Below are 27,324 nucleotides of genomic sequence, written 5' to 3' on the forward strand. Positions count from 1 at the left end.
ATGGAATTAATTTCAAAAGGATGGATTAAGCATGTATTAAGAAAAACCAGGGGCACCTGGGTGGCTCAATCGTTAAGCGTCTGCCTTTGGGTCAGGTCATGATCCCAGGGTTCTGGGATCGAGCCCCGCATCAGGCTCCCTGCTCAGCGGGAAGCCTGCCTCTCCCTCTCCCACTCCCCCTACTTGTGTTCCCTCTCTCGCTGTGTCTCTCTCTGTCAAATAAATAAATAAATAAATAAAAAAGAAAAACCAGATGAGGGGCACCTGGTGGCTCAGTCAGTTGAGGGTAGGACTCTTGCTTTTGGCTCAGGTCCTGATCTCAGGGGTCACGAGGTCAGGCTCCACGTTCAGCAGGGAGTCTGATTCTCTCTCTCTCCCTCTGACCCTCCCCACCCTCTCTCTCTCTCTCTCTCTCTCTAAAATAAATAAATAGGGGTGCCTGGGTGGCTCAGTCAGTTAAGCATCTGCCTTTGGCTCGGGTCATAATTCCAGGATCCTGGGATCCAGCCCTGCGTCATGCTCCCTGCTCAGCGGGGAGTCTGGTTCTCCCTCTCCCTCTGCCTGCCGCTCCCCCAGCTTGTGTGCTTGCTCTCTCTCTCTCTCAAATAAATAAAATCTTTTAAAAAATAAAATAAAATAAATTTAAAAAACAGATGAGAAAATTAGTAAATGGAATACAAATATGAAGAAATTTACCATATTGCCTTTACAGAGAGATAGTAAAGTGGGAAATAAGAAACAAGAGATTATGAAACATGCATAACAGAATGGGGAAGCCTAATATAGTTCTACTAGGAGTTCCAGATGAAGAGAATAGCAAGAATTAGAGAAAGGCAGTAAAGAAATAATGGCTAAAATCTTCCCAGAATGGAAAATGTGACCCAATCTGGATAAATTAAAATAAAACCACATTTGAAACATCATAGTGGAATTTCAGAGCATGAAACACAAATAGGCCATTCTAGGCCATAAAACAGATCAACAACTACCAAAGAACCATATGCTCCAGTCCTAATGCCATTTAATTAGAAATCAAGAACAAAAAGATAACATAAAACCCTGTAGATCTGAATATTTAAAACAATAGCAACAACAAAAACAAAATTTCCTAGATAACTCTGGAAATCAGAAAATATTTAGAACTGAAGGATTGTAAAATACTACATATTAAAACCTATAAAATTCAGCTAAAGCAACACCAAGGAATTTAGACCCTTAAATGCTCATGAGAAAAAAATGAAAATAAATGAGCTAAGCAGTCAACAAAACAAATTGTAAAAATAAGAGTAAAGCTGGGGCGCCTGGGTGGCTCAGTTGTTGGGCATCTGCCTTCGGCTCGGGTCATGATCTCAGGGTCCTGGGATGGAGCCCTGCATCGGGCTCCCTGCTCAGCGGGAAGCCTGCTTCTCCCTCTTCCACTCCCCCTGCTTGTGTTCCCTCTCTCACTGTCTCTTTGTCCAATGAGTAAATAAAATCTTTAAAAAATTAAATAAGAGTAAAGCCAGATAAAGGAGATGCAAGGAAATAATAATGATAGGATGAGAAAACAACACTGATAAAAAAGATACAATAGAACAGGTCAAAAATATCTGTTTCTTAAAAAAACACAATAAAATAAAATATTGCTATACCAGATAGATCAAGAAATAAAGGAGAAGACATATTCTGGAATGGAAAGTGCATACATACGAATTTGAGATGGTAAAAAGTAGTATGATCAGCTCTCTATGACTATAAATTTGAAAACAGAGATGAAATGATATATTCCCTAGAAAAATACATTTTCACCTATTAAACCTCTTTAATAATACAAAGAAAATTGGAAGAAATCATATAAATGTAAAGAAATTAATGCAATAATTAAGAATCTATCCACAGAAAAGCAACCTAACCTAATCTAAACAAAACAGTCCCAAGGCATTCACAGACTGATACTTCCAAACATTTAAATAATAGGTGTATCATATTTCATGCAAATTATTCCAGAAAACAGAGAAGTCTCTCACCCAACTCATTTTATAATCCTAGTATATTCTTTATACCAAACCAGATAAAGGAAGCATCAAAAGGGAAAATTTTATAAGCCAATTTTATTTATGATCCAGATGCAAAATCCTAAGTAAAATTATCAAACCCAAACCAAGAAAGTATTTAAAAATTTAGGCTAATTCTAGAACTACTAAGATAATTTCACATTAGAAAAAATAGAATTCAATATATCAGACACAAAGAAAAAAGAATGTGATCATCTCAGTAGATGCAGAAAATGCATTTGATATCATTCAAAACACATGTATAGTTTTTTAAAAATATTTTTAACAGACTAGGTAGAGACAGGAGCCTCCTTAACCTGATAAAGGGAAACAACCAAAAGCATACAAAGATCATACTCAAAGGTAGAGCATTAAAGGAATTTTTTAGATTCAGGAAAAAAATAAGACTGGCTGTTAAAACATTTAATACATAGTGCTAAAAGTACTAACCAATGCATTAAGATAAGAAAAAGAAATAAAATCAATAGCTCTTGGAAAGGAAAAATAAAAGTCCTCATTCATGAACACTATGATTATCTACATAGAAAATCCAAGAGATTCTGCAATTTACTAAAATAATAAAATACTTCAGCAAGATTTCTATATACCAGATTAATATATAAAAGTTAATTTTGTTCCTTTATACCAGCAATTAGAAAATATTTTTTTGAAGATACAATCAAAACAGAAATTTATAGGGACTACTGCTTATGGCCATGGAATAGCCTCCTGCCATGAACAACTAAAAGACTGGACAAATTAGAGGAAATACCTATTTGGAAACATTGGACAGCAGGCAGCACATGCCTGTGATCCCTGAGATAAGAGCAAAAATGAGAGGAACCCTACAATAATCCCAGCTTTCTACCTAAAGGTACTTTCAGACCATGGTTTGTGAAGCAGAAACCCAAGCAGAGTACAGTGGTCTCACTAAGATTAGGAGACAGAAATAAGAGTTCACGAAAGCCAAGGTGGCTGGAATTTGTGGAGCAGAATACCAGAAAGAAAAAAGCTATGGCAAAACAAACAAACTCCAGAAATCTGAATACAGCATCCCTTGAACCTTTGGCTGAATACTTAACCTGTGCCTGTGCAAAGTGATACTCTACAAGACCAATCAAGGAACAACTACCAGGGAAAGAACAAACCCAGTAAATTCAAAACATTTTAAACAATCATAGCTTATGCATGGCTGGAAGACAGATCTGAGTTTCATCCAGCAGAGTGGAGAAAAAAGACTGAGAAAATGCACAGAGCCTCACCGTGGGATAAAATCAGGCAATCTAAAATATATGTAACTGGGTTCCCAGAAAGGGGAGGCAAAATAATTTGAATAATGGCCATTTTTTCCATACTGGATGAAAAATATAAACTCATATTCAAGAAGCTCAATGAATCCAAGAAAATAAACACGATGGAAAACTCACTAAGGCATATAATAAACAAACTGCCGAAAACCAATTATAAAAAGAAAATCTTAAAAGCAAACAAATAAACACATTTAATACAAGAGAAAAAAAAAAATGACCTCTGTCTGACTTCTTATCAAACAACCCAAGCCAAAAGAAACTGAAACATCTTTAAAGTGCTGGGGGAAGGGTTTGGAATCAAGCTAGAATTCTATATCCAACAAAAATACACCCTTCAAAGAAGTTGAGGGTAAGGACACCTTTAGATGAACAAAACCTGAAAGAAGTCAAGGCCAGTACATTAGCACTACCAGAAATATTAAAGGAAGTAGAAGTACTTCAGGTAAAAGGAAAATGATATCAGATGGAAACTCAGATTTACACAAAGACATGAAAAGCACTGGCAATAATATATATATAGATAAATATAAAATAATTTTTTTCATCTTTATGTCCAAGAGAATCGAAATAAAAACAAAGGACTGTAGGGTTTATAATATGTGTAGAAGTCAAACCTATGATGATAACAACGCAAACGACAGGAGGGTGGACAGTAACAATGTACTGTTGTCAGGTTCTTACATTATACATAAAGGGGCACAATAGGAGTTCACAGCACACAGTAATAAGTTAAAGATGTATACTATAAACTGCCTAGGGCAACAAATAAAACACACATGTGATATAAATTATAAATCAAAAAAGATAAAATGGCATACTAATTAAATACTCATTTAATTCAAAAGAAAGAAGAAAAAGAAGACAAAGATAACAAAGATCAAATGGGACAAACAGAAAACATGTAGTAAGATGGTAGACTTAAATTTAACCATACTAATAATTATATTAACTGTCAACGGACACAAATATAAAGTCTGGAACTGCTAAAATTGGATAGAAAAGTAAGGCCAAGGGGCACCTGTGTGGCTCAGTCGGTTAAGCGTCTGCCTTCAGGCCAGGTCGTGATCCCAGGGTTCTGGGATCAAGCCCCGCATGGGACTCCCTGCTCAGCGGGGAGCCTGCTTCTCCCTCTCCCTCTGCCCCTACCCCCCTGTGCTCACACTCTCTCTCTCAAACAAATAAAATCTTTCAAAAAAATAAAAAACAGGGATGTCTGGGTGGCTCAGTCGGTTAAGCATCTGCCTTCAGCTCAGGTCGTGATCCCAGGGTTCTGGGATATAGCCCGCATCAGGCTCCCTGTTCGTGGGAAGCTTGCTTCTCCTTCTCCTCCCCTTTCATGCTCTCTCTCGCTATCTCTCTCTCCTCCCCTTTCATGCTCTCTCTCACTATCTCTCTCTCTCAAATAAATAAATAAAATCTTAAAAAAAAGAAAAAGAAAAGTAAGGCCAAACCACCCTTGAACGATGTGAGGGGTTAGAGCACTGACACCCCCCACATAGTTGAAAATGCACATTTAACTTTTGACTCCCCTAAAACTTAACTACTAATAGCCTACTGTTGAGTGGAAGCCTTACTGATAACATAAACAGTCGATTAACACAGATTTTGGATGTTATATGTATTATGTACTGCATTCTTACAATAAAGTAAGCTGGAGAAAAGAAAATGTTATTATTAAGAAAATCATAAGGAAGAGAACATACATTTACAGTACTGTCTTGTATTTATTTAAAAATCCACATATAAGTGGACCTGTGCAGTTCAAACTTGTGTTGTTCAAAGGTCAACTATTCAAGTGTCTACAAGATACCTTAATTATAAAGACACAGCTAGGTTACAAGTAAAAGAATAGAAACATATATACTATGTAATCCTAATGACAAAAAGGTTGAATGGCTAATTAATATCAGACAAAGAAGACTTCAGGTAAAGCATAGTACTAAGGAAAAAGAGGGATGTTTCACAATGATAAAGGAATCAAGAAAACATAACAATCCTAAATAGGTATACACTTAATTACAAAGCTTCAAAATGGAGTAAGAACTGAAAGAAGAAACAAACAAACCCACAGTTTCATTTGGTGAGTTCAATACTTCTCTACCAGTAATCAATGGAGCAAGTAAACAGAAAATAAGTAAGGGTATTGAAGACTTACTACACTGCCAACAAACTTGGCCTATGTGTTTACGGAACACGATGCCTAGCAACTATAGAACAGACGTTTTACATTCTATGTGTAATTGTTTTAAAGATTCAAAATATGCTGGACCATAAAACCAGTTTCAGTAAATTTAAAGCATTAAAATCATACAGATTATGTTGTCTTATCAAAATAGAATTAAATTAGAAATCAATAATAAATGAACTTCCAAATATCTGGAAAACCCCTGAACACTTGGAAATTAAATAACATACTTCTAAATAATTTGTGGGTCAAACAAGAAACCTTTGAAAAAGGTTTAAACAAAGGAAATTAGACAAATATAACTGAATGATTATGAAAATTATGTTTTAATTTTACAAACTTCAATCATCAGATTGTAATTTATTAAAATTGCACTATACATACTTTTGGTCTTATATATTTCCAAAAAAAGTTATATCTCTGTAATTATACAAATCACTTTTTCATGTTTTTAAATAAATTTATAGGTTTTTTCATATAGAAAAGAAACTGGTGGTTGCAGAGGGGAGAGGGTGGGGGGATGGGCAAAGTAGGTGAAGGGGATGAAGAGGTACAAACTTCCAGTTACAAAATAAAGAAGTCAGGGAGATGAAAAGTACAGCATACGGAATGTAGTCAATAATACCGTAATAGCCTTGTATGGTGATAGATGGGGACTACACTTATCATGGTGAGCATTTCATAATGTATATAAATGTCAAATCACTATGTTGTGCACCTGAAATGAATATAACATTGTATATCAACTATACTTCAATAATGAAAATATTTTTGAAAACTATTAGCCTACTTAAAAAAAAGAAACTATACAGTGCCCAGTAGTTAATCTAACAAAAGTGTGCTAAAACGTTACACAGAAAGTAATGTCTTTATTAAAGCAGACAAAAGAAGATCTAAATAAATGGAAAGATATGTCATATCCCTGGACAAGAAGTCCTGATACCATAAATCTATCAGATCTCCCCAATTAATCTACTAATTAATGTAGGTCTGGTCAAAACCCGGTAGATTTGTTTAGATTTACTTTTCTATATAACTTCAGAAGTTAATTACAAAATTCCTATGGAGAGCAATGAGTCAGAAAAATCCACGATAATCCTGAAGAACAACAACAGTGTAAAAGGATGTGTCCTAATAGACACTGAGGCTTATTATAAAGCTATAGTTATGTCAATTCATTAAATTCCTAATCTTGAAACATTTTGCAGGGGCCACATCTGGGGCCTGTGTGACACACAGAAAACATGTGCCATCATCTCCCAGTAGAAACAGATCAGGACTAAATGACACTAAAGGCTTAATCCTGAATTAGAATCAAAGTGAACACATCCTGAGAACTATTTCAGGACTCCGGTAGGCTCATAGTTATTGTACCGTGCAGCTGTGGAGGGGAGAAAAAAGGCTGAGGGGCAAGAGAGTAGCATGATCATGACTTTCTTTGGACACAAACCTAGAGGAGTAGAAATGTCAGAATGAAGACGACATACAGTCTTGTAATTCAAGGAATTTACTTACATATCTCAGGGCTGATGATGACCTTTCCAACAAATTCTCCACAATTTCAGACTCATCCACCTTTGCTTGTTCTGCTTGAGGATTTATAAAGTTGAATTTTAATGAAGCTCCACATAAAATGTCTACACTTGTTGCATTCTTCAATTTAAAATAGAGTAATATTAGCCCACCACTAGGAGTCGAGCTCCCTTTAGCCTTCCTCCTGAGATTATATTTCTTATTTCATGGAAAGTCTCCACATTTGCGACATTACCCAGTGGATTTTTCATGTGTTTTTTAATCAGAGCAGAGGCCACTGAAAAGCATGTTTGTGAAGAATCTGCATTATGAAAAAATACTTGTTATCATATAGGTGAAAAAGAAGGTCATAAAATTGTATATGTTATATTAGCCTAATCATGTTAAACATGATACACACACGAACAAATAAAATCCTGTGTAGAAAACAGGACTAGGGAAAGAAAACATTCAGAAGTGTCTCTGGCTGATGGAACAATATGTGATTAAACATATTTTTATTTTTATTTATTTTATTTTATTGCTTTCCAGGGTTTTTTGCATTTCTTAAGTTCGTTATTGTGTGTAACATTCGAAATTAAGAAACACCTCTCAAAAACAACACGGAAGCCAGTGTTGAACAGTGAAGAGTTTGGGCTTTGAATCAATTGGACCTGGGTTCAAATCCCAACTCTATCCCTTTAGAGTTGTGTGGTCTTTGTGAGTTCCTTAATCTTTATGAGTCTCAATTACCTGAACTGTAAAGTCTGAGTTATAATACCTACATGCCAAAGTTTCTGTGAGAATTAAGTTAATGGACATAAAAGTGGCTAGCACTGTGTCTAGCACATAGTAGCCACCCAATACATCGTAGCTTTAATTAGAGATATTAATATTAGCAGCAGTATACAATCTAAAGGACTGTGAGTAAGATGCACTCTTCTCAGGGAGGGAATTGAGGGCAAACAACTGGTGATACAGAGGTTTCTTGATGCCGCTGTGACAAGAATGAGAGAACCCTGAGATCAGTCACCATGCAGTGGACCGGCTGGATAAATCTAACACGGCATGAGTTTAAGTGGCGTCTCGGGCCAGAGACAAGAGCCGGGCTATTATGCCACCTAATGTATGTCCTCGTCATGATCGTGTGGTGGAAGAGCATGACTCTAGAGTGGTACTAAGCAGCACAGAAGCAAGATCTTCTCCAGAGCAACAAACAGCCCACATGTAGGAATGGACGAGGGAGATGATTAGATTGATCTTTGCTTGGAGTTTTCCTGAGCACCAAGGAAGACAAGAGGCACTAAGGATATTGGCCAGAAAAGGTACCTGAAAGTTGTACCTTAATGTAAAGACTGACTAAGAAGCTGGAGGCAGGGATAGGGAAGGTTCACCAAGAAAAAGTATAGCAGTCAAGGGGCTGAAATAAATCTGAAAAGAGCAAAAAGCAGAGCTGCTAAAAGTGCCACGGAAAGAACAACAGACGAATCACGGATTCTAGCATAACTGGGGAGAATTCAGTTGAAAATGTCACCAGTAGTTCCTGGTGATAACCAAATGCAGTCATGAAAAATATCTTTCATAAAAAGAAAGATATAGCAAGAAAGAGAGCACATCTTCACTGTGCCACATCTGAAGAGGCTGAAGTTAACTAGTTAGTGCTCTGTAACCAAGGAACAACTGCCCTCTCTCCCAGGCAGTCACTGGGGGGCTCAATGAGCCAGTCAGCAGATTTAGTCCTAGCTCAGCGGCTGCCCTAACTGGGCTCCGCTGATCAGTTTGCCCACCGCCCCACCCCCAACCAATCTGTCAGTCAGCCTGGCCCGACTGACACAGAGAAGGAAACCCTTGCAGCCTTCACAGACCAATAATGGCCAGAAAGTGTTTGGCTCATGTAAACATCATTTAAAATGTTTATATGGAATTCTAAAGAAAACCAGATTGGGTCTGAAGAAAAGCAGAATGTAACAGTGAATCCATCTTTGGCTATTACTCTGGTTACAATATTTGTTTATTTAAAAATAAAAACCTCAAAGTATTTAAAATGCCATTGTGGAGGATAATCATGCCATATATTTGTAGTTATAAAATTTGCTGTGCATTATCAAGGACCAACTCTTCCTTTATGCACAGAGAGAGAGAGAGAGAGAGAGAAACGTACACACATTTTTTTTTTTTTATAAACAATTGCTCACATAAAGGAAAGTGGTCTTTCAAATCTCAGTGTGACTCTGGGGGATTTTTTTTTTAAGTTTATGGGGGAAATGCATGATGGCATGCTTCATCAATTTGAATGAAGTCACCATCTCTTACTCATATATGGTTTATTAAAGATATTCAAACAGTGAGAAAGAATGAAATGTTTACAATTCTCATGTAGACAGTAATGATGTTAAGTGTGTATGGCATAAATATATCAACCAAATCATGGAATTTTCCAGTTTATTTTCAATCAAAACTGTCTTCAAAAATTACATCTCGTAAGACTCTATTTCATCAGATACTCATCTTAAGGGAATATGATTTTCCAATGGATAAAATTAAGAATGAAAATTAACCTAGACTGGATTAGGTAACATGTGTGCCCAGTACAATGCTGCATAAACCAGGAAATGGCGAGTGCCAAAGTCATGCCCCAAAAGAGATCCAGAAACAGGATCAGGCTTTCTGATTCCTTTGCATTATCCCCAGAGGATGGCTTTTCTTTTCTCGAACCTGAGTTTTTTCAGCAAGCTCTCACTGCACAGGCATGGGCCTTGGTCTGGGTGAGGTGGTGGGGAAGACAGGCACTGAAGAAAATGAGCCTATCTACATAAGAGCACACATACCTCCACAAGTAAAATGTCCACTCTTTCCTAGACCAAAGCTGATGTTCATTTTGTGCACCTTCTGTGGTCCCTTCTGAGGACAGGGTCAGGTGATTTGTGTCCAGTGTTGTACTCCCCGCATCCCAAACTGTTCCTGGCAGAAAACCTATGCTGAATAAATGTTTGGTGGATGAATCAGTTAAAGAAACAATGAGTCCTACCTGGAAAAATGCTGATGAACAGCCAAAGGTTGCTGAACATCTCTCATCCTGCTAATTCTGTTCTGTTCCTAAAAGACAAACAGGAGAAAAAGAAAAGAAAAGAAAAGAAAAGAAAAGAAAAGAAAAGAAAAGAAAAAAAGAAAGAAAGGAAGGAAGGAAGGAAGGAAGGAAGGAAGGAAGGAAGGAAGGAAGGAAGGAAGAAAGAAAGAAAGAAAGGAAAGAAAGAAAAGAAAAGAAAGGGAAGGGAGGGAAGGAAGGAAGGAAGAAAGAGAAAAAGAGAAAGAGAGGGAGGGAGGAAGGGAGGGAGGGAGGAAGGAAGGAAGGAAGGAAGGAAGGAAGGAAGGAAGGAAGGAAAGAAGGAAGGAAGGAAGAAGGAAAGAAGGAAGGAAGGAAGGCAGGCAGGCAAACCCAGATCGATAGAGAAACAAAGTCGGATCTACAAGTACATCTCTTACTGGTTTCGCACTTTTGGGAATTCTGTATGGCATGTTCTCTTCATCTGAGGCAATACTAAGAAGCAAAAGGTTTCTTACATCCTTCAACATTCTAGCAGGATATTTCCAGTTTCTATATGGTGCAGTAAAGACTGAACATGTCCCTGAAAGAAAGCAGCAATTCATTAAATTCCTGATCTTAGTCGTATTCCAACTAAATCTCTGGATCGTCTATAAAACATTTCCACGGTCCTGCCAGTTCTGAAATTTCAGCAGTTCATTCAGTCCCTGTGCTCACTACATCCTGGCAGCTGCCTAGCATGTGAACCCGGGCAAGTCACCTGACCTTTCTGGGCCCCAGTTTCCTCACCTAGAAAATGGGAATAATAATAGCACCCCCTTACTGGGCTGTTGTGAAGATTCACTGAAATAACGGATAGCAAAACATGCTAAGAAACAGAAAGTAAGACGGTGGTTTCCAGGGGCTGGGGGGGGCGGAGAAACAGAGCAATATTGTTTAACGGTGCGGAGTTTCAGTTTGGGATGATGAGAAAGTTGTGGGGACGGGGAGCGGCTATGGCTGCACAGCAGTGGAAGGCACTAAATGCCCCTCAGTCGCATGCTTAACACATAGTTAAAATGGTAAATTTTATGTTATGTGTATTTTACTACCACAATAAAAAAGGCAAGACAAAACCAAAAATAAAGTGCCAGGCCTGCTCAGCATGCAACACAGTGTGATTGAAATCAAGAATGCTTAGGAAGGTAGATTGGAGCCAGAAGCAAAGGGCTTTGAATCTCAGACGGAGGCAAAGTGTGAATTTGATCTACCCTAGTGTCACATGGGAGCACTTGGAGGTGCTATGACTCGAACTGATATTTTGTAAAGATATAATGGATATTGATATTTTATAAAGATCACCCTGGGGGTGGGTTAGATGATTACAAAGAAGTTGAGGCTGAAAGAAGGGATGCCAATTAGACTTCTGCTATTTAAAGTGTGGCCCCCAGGGGCACCTGGGTGGCTCAGTCGTTAAGCGGGGTCCTGGGATCGAGCCCCGCATCGGACTCCCTGCTCAGCAGAGAGCGTGCTTCTCTCTCCCCCTCTGCTACTCCCCTTGCTTGTACTCTTCCTCTCTCTCTCTCTCTCTCTGTCAAATAAGTGAATAAAATCTTTAAAAAAAGAAAGAAAGAAAGAAAATGTGGCTCCCAGCCCAGCAGGGTTGGTCTTGCCTGAAAGCAAATCCTCAGGCTGTTCCAGATCTGCTGAATCAGAATCCTCGTGCTACAAGACCTCTGGTCAGCCTACGCGCACTAACCTTTGGGAAGCATGGGGTTAGAAGACCCAAGGAGCTCAGCCTGGAGAGCACAGATAGAGCCATAATCGCTAACAATTATGGAACTTACTACATATGTGCTAGGTTCTGTGTATTTCAAAACCGGCCATTTAAACCTCACAACAGCCCCGTGTGACAGGTGCTATTACTCCCATTTCTCACATGGAATACTACTACCCGGTCATAAAAAGGAGGGAAATCCTGCCATTTGCAACAACATAGATGGAACTTGAGGGCATTATGCTAAATGAAAGACAACGGAGAAAGACACTGTATGATCTCATATGTGAATCTTGAAAAAAAAAAAAAACACTTCATAGAAACAGCAGATTGGTGGTTGCTCTGGGTGGCGGATGGGGGTGAAGAAGATGGGTGAAGGTGGTCAAAAGGTACAAATTTCCAGTTATAAAATAAATAAGCTCTGGAGGTGCAATGTACAGCATGGTGACTATAGTTAACAAAACTGTATTGTATATTTAAAATTTGCCATGAGAGTAGATATTAAAAGTTGTCATTACAAAGAAAAAATTTGTGGCCATGTAATATGATGCAAGTTAACTTATTGTGGTAATCACTTTGCAATATATACATAAATCATGATGTTGTACACCTTAAACTTATACAATGTCATGTGTCAATTATATCTCAGTAAAACTTTCTTTTAACTAATGACCAACTTCTCTCTATTGCTTTTTATTGGGGTATAATTAACATACAGTATTACATTAACATCAGGTGCTCAATATAGTGATTCAACAGTTCTATACATTTCTCAGTGCTCATCAAGATAAATGTACTCTTGATCCCCTTTATCTATTTCACCCATCCCCCCCAATCCCTTCTGGCAACCACCAGTTTGTTCTCTATATTTAAGAGTTTGGCTTTTTGTATATTTTTCTTTATTATGTTATGTTTTATTTATTTTTCTTTGTTTCTTTCTTAAATTCCATATGAGCCAATAAAACTGGAAATTTTTTTTTTCAATTAGAGCTGAAGTAACTTGTCTGAGGTTATGTAGCTAGTACCTGAGAGAACTGGGATTCGAATCAGTCTGTAAACATCGGCTTTATCATCTCTTCTGTGCTGCTTTTCAGACCTCAGGGGAAATGAGCTTGCCCTGTCTTGCTCCATTACCCACTATCTCTATTATTAAATCTGAGATGATTACTCTGACAGCTCTCTCAATTATTTTGGAAGCCCACCTGATATGGATGACAGCATAGGAACTAATGGGAAACTTTTGAGCTTTCTAGCTACCCACTTAGATGCAATCTTCTACATCCTATCTCCCACATTTGCCTGGGTTGTACATGAAGCCCCTGAGTAATGTGCTTCCTCGTCCGTGGTCAAACTGAGTGTCCCTTCCACAAGCCCGTCCCATCCAGAATGGGACTATGGCTATGCAGGAATTCAGCTGATCAGCACAGGGAGGCATTTAATGTTTGTTCCTTTCCTTTCCTTATTTATCAACAGAACTCAACATTTACTTCCCTTGGCTGCAACAACAGAAGTTCTCCAGAATTAAATGTCCACCGTATTGTACAATAATCCTCTAAAAGGAATAGAAAGTCCAAATTCTTCATCTTTACCGAGTTATGTCAAAACTCCTCAAGTGTGAGCATCAAAACTCTATTCCTACAAAAAGTTGCCAAGTTACTTTCCATACTTCTCTTCCTTCTCTGCCATCATTTGGGCCAATCTGACCAGCATCCATGGCCCAACTATGGAGCCCACCTCTGCACTGTGGCTCATGCTTGCCTGCTTTTGCCTGTCTTCCATGCCAGACCTCAGGCTCAGGCCCTTCACCTCAATTCCTACAACCACCCTGTCCTCATTGGTCTCCACTCTTACCCTGCTTCAGTCTATCGTGTAGCAGCCAACACAATCCAATACACCAACCTAATCTTGTATCTATTCCTGAAGTCCTTGCCTGGGTCTCCCACTGTCCCAGACTTACAAAGAGGCCCTGATCTCTCCTACAAGTAACTTACTGGATGCTCACATCACCTCTGTGAGGTAGGCTCTGATGTTGTCATCTCAGTTTCTCAGGAAACTGAGGCACAGAAGGGTGGCCCAAGATCACCCAGCTAGACCATACAACCCAGCAATTGCACTACTGGGTATTTAACCCAAAGATACAAATGTAGTGAGCCAAAGGGGTATGTGCACCCCAATGTTTATAGCAGTGATGTCCACAATAGCCAAACTATGGAAAGAGCCAAGATGTCCATCAACAGATGAATGGATAAAGAAGATGTGGTACATATATATACAATGGAATATTATGCAGCCATCAAAAGGAATGAGATCTTGCCATTTGCAACGACGTGGATGGAACTGGAGGGTATTATGCTGAGCGAAATAAGTCAAACAGAGAAAGACATGTATCATATGACCTCACTGATATGAGGAATTCTTAATCTCAGGAAACAAACTGAGGGTTGCTGGAGTGGGGGGGTTGGGAGGGATGGGGTGGCTGGGTGGTAGACATTGGGGAGGGTATGTGCTATGGTGAGTGCTGTGAATTGTGTAAGACTGATGAATCACAGACCTGTACCTCTGAAACAAATAATACATTATATGTTAAAAAAAAAAAAAAAAGAGAGAGAAGATAGTAGGAAGGGAAAATTGAAGGGGGGGGAATCAGAGGGGGAGACGAACCATGAGAGACTATGGACTCTGAGAAACAGACGGTGTTTTAGAGGGGAGGGGGGAGGGGGGATTGGTTGGCCCAGTGTTGGGTATTAAGGAGGGCATGTACTGAATGGAGCACTGGGTGCTATACACAAACAATGAATCATGGAACACTACATCAAAAACTAATGATGTAATGTATGGTGATTAACATAATATAATAAAATTAAATTAAAAAAAAAAGATCACCCAGCTAGTACGTGGTCCATCTGAGATTTGAGTCCCAGGAGTCTGGTGTTGGGAGTTAAAAACTATACTACACTGCCTTCCATCACTATTTCCAGGAAGTCTTCCTGGATTTCCCCTCAAGTCTTTTCTTTGAAGATCCCTATATAAACTGTGTTCTGTGTGCATTAGAATGTAAGCTTCCTCAGGGCAGAGGAGTCTTACTCTGCTTTCTATATCCTAGCATATTTAGAACTGTTCTCCTTATGTACAAATTACTGGATATTTGTTTAATCCAATTAAATGTGCATAAGCACAAAAGAGGATATAGAGAATTCATGCTACCTCTTGTGAAAGAGCTGGTGCCGACTACTTCACCTTCATAGTTCTCCTTTCTCTTTGCCAAGTTCACAGTGACAGAATATGGTCCTATACACCCAGATGATAGAAAAAGGAAATGGGAACTCAGAATGCCAAAAATCAAAGGGATGTGGTCCTTACGAGTCCTAGGATTTTAGAGAAGAAATGTTTCCAGAGAAATTCAGCCTAGTCAATGTCCAAAGTGAATTTTGTGTGAGGTTCACCAACCCTATCGTGGCTTAAGCTGTTTCAAAGCGTTGGAGGATTGTAATGGCCTATGGAAGCATTCAGCAAGATAAATGGATTCCAAGTTTCTCATACCTAATGGCTGAAGTAATGTTTCGCACTCTCTTTAACTGTCCACTCACAAAAGGCAAAAGGAAGTTCAACATTAGTTTGATTTCTGCTAAAAGAACAAGTCCTCTCTGAAGGACTTCACTTCCTAGAAACGCAGAATTGATCCAAGGTCTCTGCTGCTCTGATGTGCACATTATCTCTGCTGCCACAATAGCTAGACTACAGGGGCGCCTGGGTGGCTCAGTCGTTAAGCGTCTGCCTTCGGCTCAGGTCATGATCCCAGGGTCCTGGGATCAAGCCCCGCATCAGGCTGTCTGCTGGGCGGGAAGCCTGCTTCTCCCTCTCCTACTCCCCCTGCTCCTACTCCCCCTGCTTGTGTTCCCTCTCTCGCTGTGTCTCTCTCTGTCAAATATATAAAATCTTTAAAAAAAAATAGCTAGACTACAAAATCTCGCAAATGAACCCTACAGATATCCAGGTGACGAACAAGACTTGTAGGATTTTAAATAGAATTCAGTCAGCCTGTAGAACTTAATGGTTTCCATTATTCCCAAAGCATGTCCTAGTACTAAACACAGAAATCAATCCCTATAGAAGCCTTCACCCCTGAGATGCAGAAAAGGAGTTTTAACTATGGAAGATTCACAGGGACAGTACCGGTTTTCTTCCAGATGTCTCGTCTGGTGCTATCTTTCCCTGACTGATTCCTTCAATCTCTATTCCTAGGGCTAGTCTTTCCTTAGCAATGAGAGTGACTGTGGGGTTTGGAGGAGAATTCTATTTTTTCCGGCTTTATTGAGGTATAATTGACACATAACACTGTACATATTTAAAGTGTACAATGTGATGATTTGATAGACATATACACTGTGAAATGATTACCACAATCAAGTTAATTAACACATCCATCACCTAATCATCTTTTTTTTGTGGTGAGAACACTTAACAACTACTCTCAGCAAATTTCAGGTATAAAGTGCAGTACTCTTGGGGTGCCTGGGTGGCTCGGTCGGTTAAGCGTCTGCCTTCGGCTCAGGTCATGATCCCGGGGTCCTGGGATCGAGCCCCACATCGGGCTCTCTGCTCGGCGGGGAGCCTGCTTCTCCGTCTCCCACTCCCCCTGCTTGTGTTCCCTCTCTCGCTGTGCCTCTCTCTGTCAAATAAATCAATAAAATCTTAAAAAAAAAAAAGCACAGTACTCTTAACTGCAGTCACATTACTGTACATTAGATCTCCAAACATAGTCATCTTATAGCTGAAAGTTTATACTTTTAAAGCTATTGCTCAAAATCCCTACATTTCTAGCTAGGCCACTCTACACCAACCTCAATTTTTTATTAATCCATGAAATGTATAATATTCTCCTAATTGACATTTAAAAAAATCTAGCGAGAACTAATAAGGAAGCACCAGTAGGTTTTTATCCTATCTTTTTTAGATCTGCTTTTGATTTTCCCTAGACTTAGTCTGAACTCTTTCGGAACTAGGACAGATGAAAGCACCCTAACTCGAAAAGCTAAAGCACTGCACTTACTGGCATTCACGCAGTGCCTACCCTGTGCCACGCTTCGCAATGCTGAGCATGGGAATCCAGGGATGAGGATGACATAGTCTCTGCCCTCGTGAAGGTGACAGTCAATAGAGGAAGAGGCATTTAAACTGATAGTTATAATCCCTCAATTTTTAATTGAGGATTTCATTGGGGCGCTAGGTGGCTCAGTTGGTTAAGCGTCTGCCTTCGGCTCAGGTCATGGTCCCAGGGTCCTGGGATGGAGCCCCATGTTGGGCTCCGTGCTCAGCGGGGAGCCTGCTTCTCCCTCTCCCTCTGCCCCTCCCTGCTTGTGCGTACGCTCTCTCTCTCTCTCTCTCTCGGTCTCACTCTCGCTCTCATAAATAAAATCTTTTAAAAAATAAATAAGTAAAATAAATAAATAAAAAGGATTTCATTAAGTTAAAACAGATTGCTAATTCCAAAAAAACCCACGCAGAACTGAAAAATATTGCAAACTTTTCAATTTAATCACCAAGGGTATGTTTCTATTTCTTCTCTGAAATCACAAAGAAACTGGGGTGGAGTTTGCTCAGAATCTGTCTTAAGGTCCCTTGCTCTAAGAGTTCTGTGAAGATGAAAACAACCTCATTACAATGTTATTTCTACATTTAAGCAATAAAGCCCCCTTGGGATAGGGCCCAGACTCAACCACATTTACTGAATTTAGCTTTATAGTAGTAGGAAGATAGAAGATTTTTTTAAAAAGTTTAACATGGTAATAACATTAAGTGACCTTTATTAAACACTTACTAAATCCAAGGTTCTATTATTACCATCTCCATTTTGAGGAAAGTGGAGTCCAGAGAGCTTAGCTAACCTTCCCAAGGCCACCCTGAGCATTCACTCACTAGTGGACCGCCTCTCCATGACTTGACATTGGCCCTCTTTCAACACTCTTACCCATCTGCAAACATCATGTGTCATCTCCCACCTACCCTCCTCCCACCCTCCCCCGCCTCCGTTCTCCACCCGTGACCTTGCAGCCGACTAGAAGTAAGCACAAACATCTCATGTTTCTCCCAATTTTGGTTCCCCAGCCTATCGACAATCACATTTATGTCCAATAACCTTTCTGCAATTGATCATGTCCTTGAAACTCACCAAAAATCATAAATATGCTGACAAACTGCCTAAACACATCAATGTCCTTTGCTGAAAAACATAGGGGAGTTTGGTTTCTATCCTGGTGAGTGCCCAGTCCCTTGACAGTGATTTGTGAGACACAAGATTTGAGTATTTGAGAACCTCTGGTCTATAGCAAAGAGTGACAGTCTGGTGTACTTCAAGACTCTTTACAGCATCAAGGCTGAAGTGCAGGAGCACTCGTGCTTTGTAAAGGGCAAGAATCTTGAAGTGCATTCCATCCACTCCTTCCCACCTTGGCTCCCTCCAGTGGTTGGAGATGATGGGTTCCAAGCCCCCGTCACACCTCTCTCCCACCCAAGAGCTCTACCAAAGTCCCCTTGTGTGTTTGCTGCTGTGATTATTCAAGCGGATGATGGCATCAAACCAAGGCTAACACTCTTATACTCACTCAAGACTCAAGAATGCATTGTTGAGACTATTGTCCCTGAAGTTTCCTAGTCAGCTATTTACACAGACAATTTTCCTTGCCTATCCTTCACACATTATAACTCTGTCCTATTTCAGCTATTCACTGATACTGCGCAAAACTGAGCAAACAGGGCTGGCTGTGCAATGCCTCTCTTTCCAGGCTTAGTCAATGGACACTTTCCTCCTCTAGCCTACTCTTCTCCTCTCCCCTTTTTCATCACTTAGTCCCCATATTCCAATATTGTTTTATCTGTAAAAGAATCAACCCAAGAATTTACCAAAAATGAAGAATGAGAAACTCAAAAGCTGTAATTGGCAGTCCATCTGTAAGGAAAGGAGTACAGGGGAGATGCAAAAGGGAAGAGCAACAATGAGAAGCTTCTATGTCCCAATACCCTGGTTTTCTTTCCCAGAGAGCTCTTAGTAAAAAGGAGACATTCAATTGTGGAAGTAAAGGAATGCTTCCCTTTATCAGACAACACATCTTTCCTGAAGTGTTGTATATATGTTAAATCCCATTTATTTATTAGACATTTGATTGACATTTTCTAAGTGAAGACTCTAGGGCAGACTCTGGGGGATAAAGAGATGAAGGTGATATGGATTGCCTTTGAGAGATCAGATTTGTAAACAGATAACTAGAATACAAGGTTGAAACTGGCAAAATTTAAATTCACATAGAGTGTTCTGGAAGCTGAAAAGAAGGAACAGAGATGAGGGGCATGGAGGGAACACAGGAACAAAAAAAAAAAAATGAGAAAGGGAACACAGGAACAGAGGCACAGAAGCTGGGTCCTGATGTTACAGGTAGCAGGGCAGCATCTGGGTTAAAGTAATCACACTTTTTCTTAAATGTAACTCCCTGAACTCTGCCACAGGGAAGCTCAGGTTCCCTAGCTAGTAGAAAGCTTGGGCTTATGTTGAACTTTCAAGATTTTTAATTATGAGTCTTTATTGGCTCATAAAACAAACATTTGCTATTAAACTGTCCACATAAGATCTACTTTATATGCTATATAAACAGAAACTGACTTTTTAAAATTATATATTAAATAGAATTCCAATCATATTCACTGAAAAGAAAACCCACTGAAACTTGATGCCAAGGATTTCAAAATTTTGCAGAATGAGTAATTACTTTTTACTGTTCTTTAAAGAAAAGTTAATTTGTCAAACCATATGCAAACTCAATTTCCTACAGTGGAAAAAGATGGGTTCTCAGAAACATGGAATTGGATTTGGTCTGTGACCCTAATGGCTCAACAGATGATTCTTCAAAAAGAAAAAGAATCAAATAATGTATTCTGAAACTCTTTTCTTTAACTCCTTTCTGAAGCAACACTTTCTCTGAGCGTTCTTGGAAGGGGAGGAGACTTTGTCATCACAGTTGTGATGCTGGTCCCCACGCTTCCCCTCCAAGGATGTGGTCACCGTTACCAAAGTCCATCCTCTCAAAGACATTCAGTACAGAGGGAGAGGGGGAGAGACCTCTGGCGAATGTCATTCCTGTGCAATAGCATTTAAGAGCAGAGGGGACTGTGCCAACGAGTCTCATTCTTCCTGTTGGGGGTTGGTCATTGTTTTCCGTTGTCTCCGCGGCTGACAAAGTGCTCAGCCTAGAAGGCCAGTTTCTGAACCTACTGGAGATACCACAGAAGTTTTTGCTACCTTCAAACCTGCCGGGCCCTAAATCCATGCAGACGTTCATGGCCAGTTATCCTAGCAAGCTTGAAGTTGTGATTAAGAGCTGCTAATCTTCTTGCTCAGAGATGGCTGGTAAATCTTACTCCTGGGGAGTTTGAGAATATCAGCCTCAGATGCCATTGCTTACGTGCATTAAATGGTCTAATACAAGTAACCCAGACCTTCCTAAAGGTCATTGCTTCCACAGAACACAGTACCAAAGAATGTTAATAGGTGTGAAGCAAATGTAAAAACGAAGTGTTCCTTGGCTGGGTACATTTGGAAAATGTTGAGTTAAATATAGTGAAGCAGATTTTTTACTACAGGACATCTCAGGGCTTTTCATAGGTTTTAGGAGCCCTGGGAATCTCCAAGATGACTTCACTGAGTCCTTGGTTTGCTTTACTTTCCATCCTCAAGCACCTTCAATGACAAGAAGCATTTTAGCTTACGAATGACAGAAAGGAAGTTTTGGAAACCTAACAATATATATTTCATGAGCTATAGAATGTAAACACCAGTCTAGGATCCCCCGAAAGGTTACAAAGGGTCCAGGGGAAAATGAATGTGGTAAGTACAGAGGGCATTTTTAACTGGTTCATTGGTTTCGGTCCGAGATGCTCCCCCAAACAGTCCCCAACAAAGCCTGCTCAAACACCTGAGACACAACTCTAGGGATAAAGGGCTCACATCTAACCTTTCTTTTTTTTTAAAAAAAGATTTTATTTATTTATTTGACAGAGAGAGATACAGCGAGAGAGGGAACACAAGCAGGAGGATCGGGGGAGGGAGAAGCAGGCTTCCCGCCAAACAGGGAGCCCGATTTGGGGCTGGATCCCAGGACCCTGGGACCATGACCGGACCTGAAGGCAGACGCTTAATGACTGAGCCACCCAGGCGCCCCTAACCTTTCTCTTAAAGAACAACTGAAAGCAGTGCTCGCTTGGGCAGCACATACAGTAAAATTGGAACTATACAGAGAAGACTGGTATGGCCCCTGTGCATGGATGACACCCAACTTCATGAAGCATTCCATAATTTTTTTTTTAAAGATTTTATTTATCTATTTGAGAGAGAATGAGATAGAGAGAGAGCATGAGAGGGGGGAGGGTCAGAGGGAGAAGCAGACTCCCCGCCGAGCAGGGAGCCCGATGCGGGACTCGATCCCGGAACTCCAGGATCATGACCTGAGCCGAAGGCAGTCGCCCAACCAACTGAGCCACCCAGGCGTCCCAGCATTCCATAATTTTTATATGTTAAATATATTTCAGTAAAGCTGAAATTTTAAAAAAGGAAAACAGAAAAGACTTTCTTCTAACATGAAAAACAATAATTGCAATGATCATGCATTACAAAGGTGTCTCACTCAGAATTACCTATGTAAGAAAATGGTCTCCTTCATGCATAGTATGAGCCACTTTAATATGAGCCAAATTAATAAGCCCTTAATACTTAGCATCTACATAACTTTGAAGCCAGAAACAAAGTAAAACCTGTTCACCAGGTGTAACCACCACAGTGGAATTTCTATATTAAGAAAATATTCCCAGTATGGAATTTCAAGGCTGAACAAGGACAATTTGTGTTTCTATTGAGATATTTTTATAAAATGAGCAATTTGGCATGAGAGACATGTAAGTTCAATGCAATCTTTGAAAATATATTTATGGAAATGACCAGCTGCATTCCTGGGAAAATGTCCCTTTTGCAAGAAATGGGTGAGAATGAGTATAATGGTTACATCTTAAGATTTATAAACAGACTTTCCATATCTGTTCATTTTTTCAGTATAGAAATATCAAAGTTCCCAGAGAACCTAAACATCAAATTACATTTCTTGCAATAAATATATGTTACATTTTATTTTATACATCACAGTTCAAGGGAAATATGTAGATTGAGTTTTCATTCATAAGAGAATATGATCATATATGCATGCCTATATAAATATAAAATTAGATGCAAAAAATCAACATTCAAGTTCAGTTCTGTTTGCATTTGTTCTCCAACTGAGTTTGCATACACACACACACACACACACACACACACCTCAATCCAAAATCCACAATTTATCAAAACCAAAAACATCTTTTCATTTCTTTTCTTCACTTTATAATTCTCTCAGGAAATGGGTAGAATGTTACATTTTTTTTTAATGTTTTATTTATTTATTTGACAGAGAGAGACACAGCAAGAGAGGGAACACAAGCAGGGGGAGTGGGAGAGGGAGAAGCAGGCTTCCCGTTGAGCAGGGAGCCTGATGTGGGGCTCGATCCCAGGACCCTGGGATCACGTCCTGAGCCGAAGGCAGCCACTTAACTGACTGAGCCACCCAGGTGCCCCATAATCTCTTGAGATAAAATATTATTTTAATTTAAATCTGCAGCTGGTGAAAATCAAGGACATATATAAACAGATATTTTTATTTGTGCTATACAATTTCACATGCATTCAGTTCACTGGTGTTAAGAATCGATTGTGGTGCTTGCTTCAGCAACACATATGCTAAAACTGGAACGATTACAGAGATTAGCATGGCCTCTGCACAAGGATGACATGCAAATCTGTGAAGCATTCCATATGAAAACAAAAAAAGAATTGTCTGTGATTACTTGATGTTACATCTTGACCTGTGCTTTAAGCCTGACTGAGCATGTCTTGATAGTATGAATTATTGATTAAGTCAGGTGTTATTATTATTTAAAATGCAACTCATTACTTAGATTTTCCCCAATCACTTATGACTTGTTTTGATCAGTTTCGAAGCACAGACGACTCTTACTTCCATTGGATTGTAAGTGCTCAGTAAAATACAAAAGATAGGTATATGAGAAAAGTCTGAAAGATAAAAACTGTTTTCTTACCCAAGAACAAGAGATGAAGAAACTAAAGAATGTTTTGTCTGTGGACAGTAGATAGTCTATCCAGATGACCTTCAAAGAAAGAAATGTTTCTAGATCAAAAATAGCCCTTCTAGCAACACAAGGGAAGTCAATTATCATGTAGCAGCACATTTAAAATGAAGATGAGAACCCTTTTCAACTACCCAGATTTTCCAGGTTAGAACTGACTATTCCATACGGTGCTATGATTCTCATAGCAATGCTTTGGGGTGGAGAAAGTAGGATTGCTTCTCACTCAAGAAGGTTCTTAAACTGCTTCTAGCTTCTGCATGAAGACAAATTTCCTTAGTCTCCTCCTAATTCCAGCCCCCTTCAATCCTGCTTCACCAAAGGGACTGAGCTTTCCAATGCTATCTTGTCCAGTGACCTTGATATGACCCCTAAAGCTGACATTAAGATTTGCCTCTATACAAACTCTCCTTTATGTACAATTAAGAAAAACTTTTACGTGTAATCCTAGATACAGGAGTGCTGATGTTCATGAATTTCTTCTAACAGGTGCTATGGACTTGCTTCATGTTGGGCAGCAGTATTCCCACCTTCTCTGAGGGACACATGATCCTTGTACCATCTGAGTGGTACCAATTTTGCACAACCTAAGAGCATGGTCCCAAAATAGAAATCCATTTCTGATGTTTGGCAAACATACCCCACAGCCTTTATGAGGCTTGAAGGATCTGGGTATATGAGTTTGGATCCAAAAAAATACCATTTTTCTCAAGTTTTTCCAGAATTGTGTAGAAGGCTCTCTTGTGCATGCTTTCCTCATATTCCTCCTCCATGAGCTCCAAGGAGTTCACTGTCTACCACTGTCTCAGGGCACTTGCCACTTTCTAGGGTGCCTGATCACTATTCCAGCCCTTGCTGGTCCCCTGCCTCCACTGGAGTATGAGCACAAAGCCAGAATCTGGTCTCATTCCTCCCTGTCCATAGCACCTGGCACAGAGTAGAAGCACAAGAAGCATGCACTGAAGGGATCATGAGCCACACCACTGCTCACATCTTCTGAATGCCAGGAAGTACTTGCCATTACCCAAACACACACTCTTCATTGCCTCCCATTGCCCTTGCTCAGTGACAGTCTCCCGGCCTGGAATGCCCTTCCCCATGTCTTTACTGATTGAAGACACATCTATCCCTCAAAGGCACATTCCCCAAAGCACTTTCTCCATGAGTGCTTTTCTGATCCTCTCTCTGGGACCCCTGATGGCACCAGCACTCGCTGGCACTGTATGAAAGCCATGTGTTGCCAGTCTTTCCTCTCTGTGGGGGAACAGGGTTAGTTCCTCTCAACAACCCATGGTTGTCTGAACGTAGCCTGTAAAACTGTGAGGAATAAATCACATTCAGTCGGGTGAGGACTATGACAAGAGCTTGCTCTTTTCTCCAGAGACCCTAGGGCTCAGGAAAAGAATGACCGAGGATATAGAAAAATATGTAGGAAACAATGCAGGAGAGATGACTTCCTACGTGGAGCCCTCTCTTTACATAAAGGTATATTTTAAGGGAACCATTGAAAGAGGTCTTAGTGAGGGCGCCTGGGTGGCTCAGTCGGTTAAGCGTCTGCCTTTGGCTCAGGTCATGATCCCAGGGTCCTGGGATCGAGCCCCGCATCGGGCTCCCTGCTCTGCAGGAAGCCTGCTTCTCCCTCTCCCACTCCCCCTGCTTGTGTTCCCTCTCTCGCTGTGTCTCTCTCTGTCAAATAAACAAATAAAAAAAAAATCTTTAAAAAAAAAAAAAAGAAAGAGGTCTTAGTGAATCATTTAATTGGTAAGTTTTCTCACCCTTCAGTTCAGTTTAAAATATTAAGAGCCAAGACAATTATCATACGGTTTCACTCATATGTGGAACATAAGGAATAGCGTGGAGGACCACAGGGGAATGGAGGGAAAACTGAATGGGAAGAAATCAGAGCGGAAGACAAACCATGAGAGTCTCTGGACTCTGGGAAACAAACTGAGGGTTACAGAAGGGAGGGGGGTGGGGGATGGGGTACCCGGGTGATGGGCATTAAGGAGGGCACGTGTGGTGCTGAGCACTGGGTGTTATACATAACTAATGAATCGTTGAACACTACATCAAAAACTAATGATGTTGGCTAACTGAACATAATAAAAAAATGTTAACTGTAAATAAAAATAAAAATAGGGCACCTGAGTGGCTCAGTTGGTTAAGCGACTGCCTTCGGCTTAGGTCATGATCCTGGAGTCCTAGGATCGAGTCCCACATCAGGCTCCCTGCTTAGCAGGAAGTCTGCTTCTCCCTCTGACCCTCCCCCCTCTTGTGCTCTCTCTCTCTCATTCTCTCTCTCTCTCAAATAAATAAATAAAATCTTAAAAAAAATAAAAATAATAAAAATCATCCTTTACCATCACAAAAAATAAAAATAAAAAAACAAAAATAAATAAAATAAATAAAATAAAATATTAAGAGCCAACTGGTAAAACAAACCAAAGAAAATGATACTGGAACTGTTCATAGCAGAACTTCCTAAACAGGAAGATTAACATACATAAAGTCACAGAAATACAGAATTTGAGTCAAGAACCTGAAAGTATTACAGATTATTTTGGAATATTTTAGGCCATTCTTAGTCCATATTTAGTAAGGCTCATTCTTCTTGACCACTATAGGAAGCTACCAAGGAAGCAAGAATTCTCTTTTCAAGAATCTGAGTCCTACACTTCTGGTTTCTGGGCAAATCAGGGTGTCTACAGTGATTTCCTGTGCTCCCATTTATTTGCTCAGTTGTTCAGGTCCCAGATAGTTATCTACTATGGGCAAGGCACTGAGCCAGCTAGTTTTTTACTGCTGCTGCTGCTGTTGTTGTCATCAGCCCTTAAAACTAAAAGAACTACAGAGAAATAACAATTATCATTTCAAAGAAGAGCTACATAACTGTCAAAAGAATTCTCCAAAAATTAAGTAGTGGAATGTTGAAGAGCCTAAGACTCAAATGGGAAAATCAATGTGGACAGACAGGCTGGGTTCTCTACCTGAAGACATTAACATTTTTATTTAATTTGTAAGATAGCTGGGCACTACTGCAAATTTCTGAGAAAGTGACTACCAAGATCAAACCAACTCTAAGAGAGATGATGCAGGGAACTCAAGCAGATGGGCTGAGGAAAGGCTTGAGTTTAGAAGGTAGTTGTTACAGAAGGAAGAGAAGAAAGTTGCAAGAGAGGGTGGATTTCAGACATGCTCTAAAGGAGGCGGACTAATAGAAGAGGGGACAAAGGGTAAGGTAAGAGGCGGATGTGATACTATCAATCAAAATGGGCCTGGGGGCAGTGCGGGCTGGAGTGGTTGAAAGTCATAAGGCCAGAGATGTTTTTTACTAAAGGGAAACTGGGTTATGGAAGAGTCTAGAGAGACAATTCACCAGTTTTGGGTTCTCTTGCATCCTCGGGCATCAATGAAAATGCAAGAAAACCCATCTTTACTTGACATGAATGATCAATTTGACCACAAAGACATGAGAGATATTTGGACGGATGACTTGGAGATCTCTTCCAGCTTGGGAGAGTCCACAATTCTACAAGACACGTGCACAAAGAATATCTGAAATTTAACTAATCATCGGAGTGCCCTAAGGGAGTTATTTAAAGGGAAGATGAAACCTAGGAAATATTCAATTAGAAGGATGGAGGCAGGATACAAAATCAATGCCCAGAAATCAGTTGCTTTCTTATACACTAACAATGCAACTGTAGAAAGAGAAATTAGAGAAACGATTCCATTTACAATAGCACCAAAAACCGTAAGATACCTCAGAATAAACCTAACCTAAGAGGTAAAGGATCTATACTCTAGGAACTACAGAACACTCGTGAAAGAAATTGAAGAAGACACAAAAAGATGGAAAAACATGCCATGCTCATGGATCGGAAGAATCAACATTGTTAAAATGTCTATGTTATCCAGAGCAATCTATACCTTCAGTGCCATCCCGATCAAAATTCCAATGACATTTTTCAAAGTGCTGGAACAAACAATCCTAAAATTTGTATGGTACCAGAAAAAACCCTGAATCGTCAAGGAAATTTTGAAAAAGAAAAACAAAGCTGGGGGCATCACATTGCCTGATTTCAAGCTATATTACAAAGCAGTGATCACCAAGACAGCATGGTACTGGCACAAAAACAGACATATAGACCAATGGAACAGAATAGAGAGCCCAGATATGGACCCTCAACTCTATGGTCAAATAATCTTCGACAAAGCAGGAAAAAATACGCAATGGAAAAAAGATAGTCTCTTCAATAAATGGTGCT

General features: G+C 39.8%; 2 non-coding genes across 2 annotated transcripts; both read left to right on the plus strand.

Annotated features, from left to right (window-relative positions):
- Window positions 1–21,079: 21,079 nt before the first annotated feature.
- Window positions 21,080–21,186, plus strand: LOC116627669. Its single transcript, XR_004298522.1, has one exon. It is a non-coding gene; the product is annotated as a U6 spliceosomal RNA (small nuclear RNA).
- A 1,439-nt stretch (window positions 21,187–22,625) lies between these two features.
- Window positions 22,626–22,730, plus strand: LOC116627670. The gene has a single exon (XR_004298523.1). It is a non-coding gene; the product is annotated as a U6 spliceosomal RNA (small nuclear RNA).
- Window positions 22,731–27,324: the final 4,594 nt, after the last annotated feature.

This window comes from Phoca vitulina, unplaced genomic scaffold (assembly GCF_004348235.1).
Source record: "Phoca vitulina isolate PV1807 unplaced genomic scaffold, GSC_HSeal_1.0 scaffold99, whole genome shotgun sequence".
Lineage (NCBI taxonomy): Eukaryota > Metazoa > Chordata > Mammalia > Carnivora > Phocidae > Phoca > Phoca vitulina.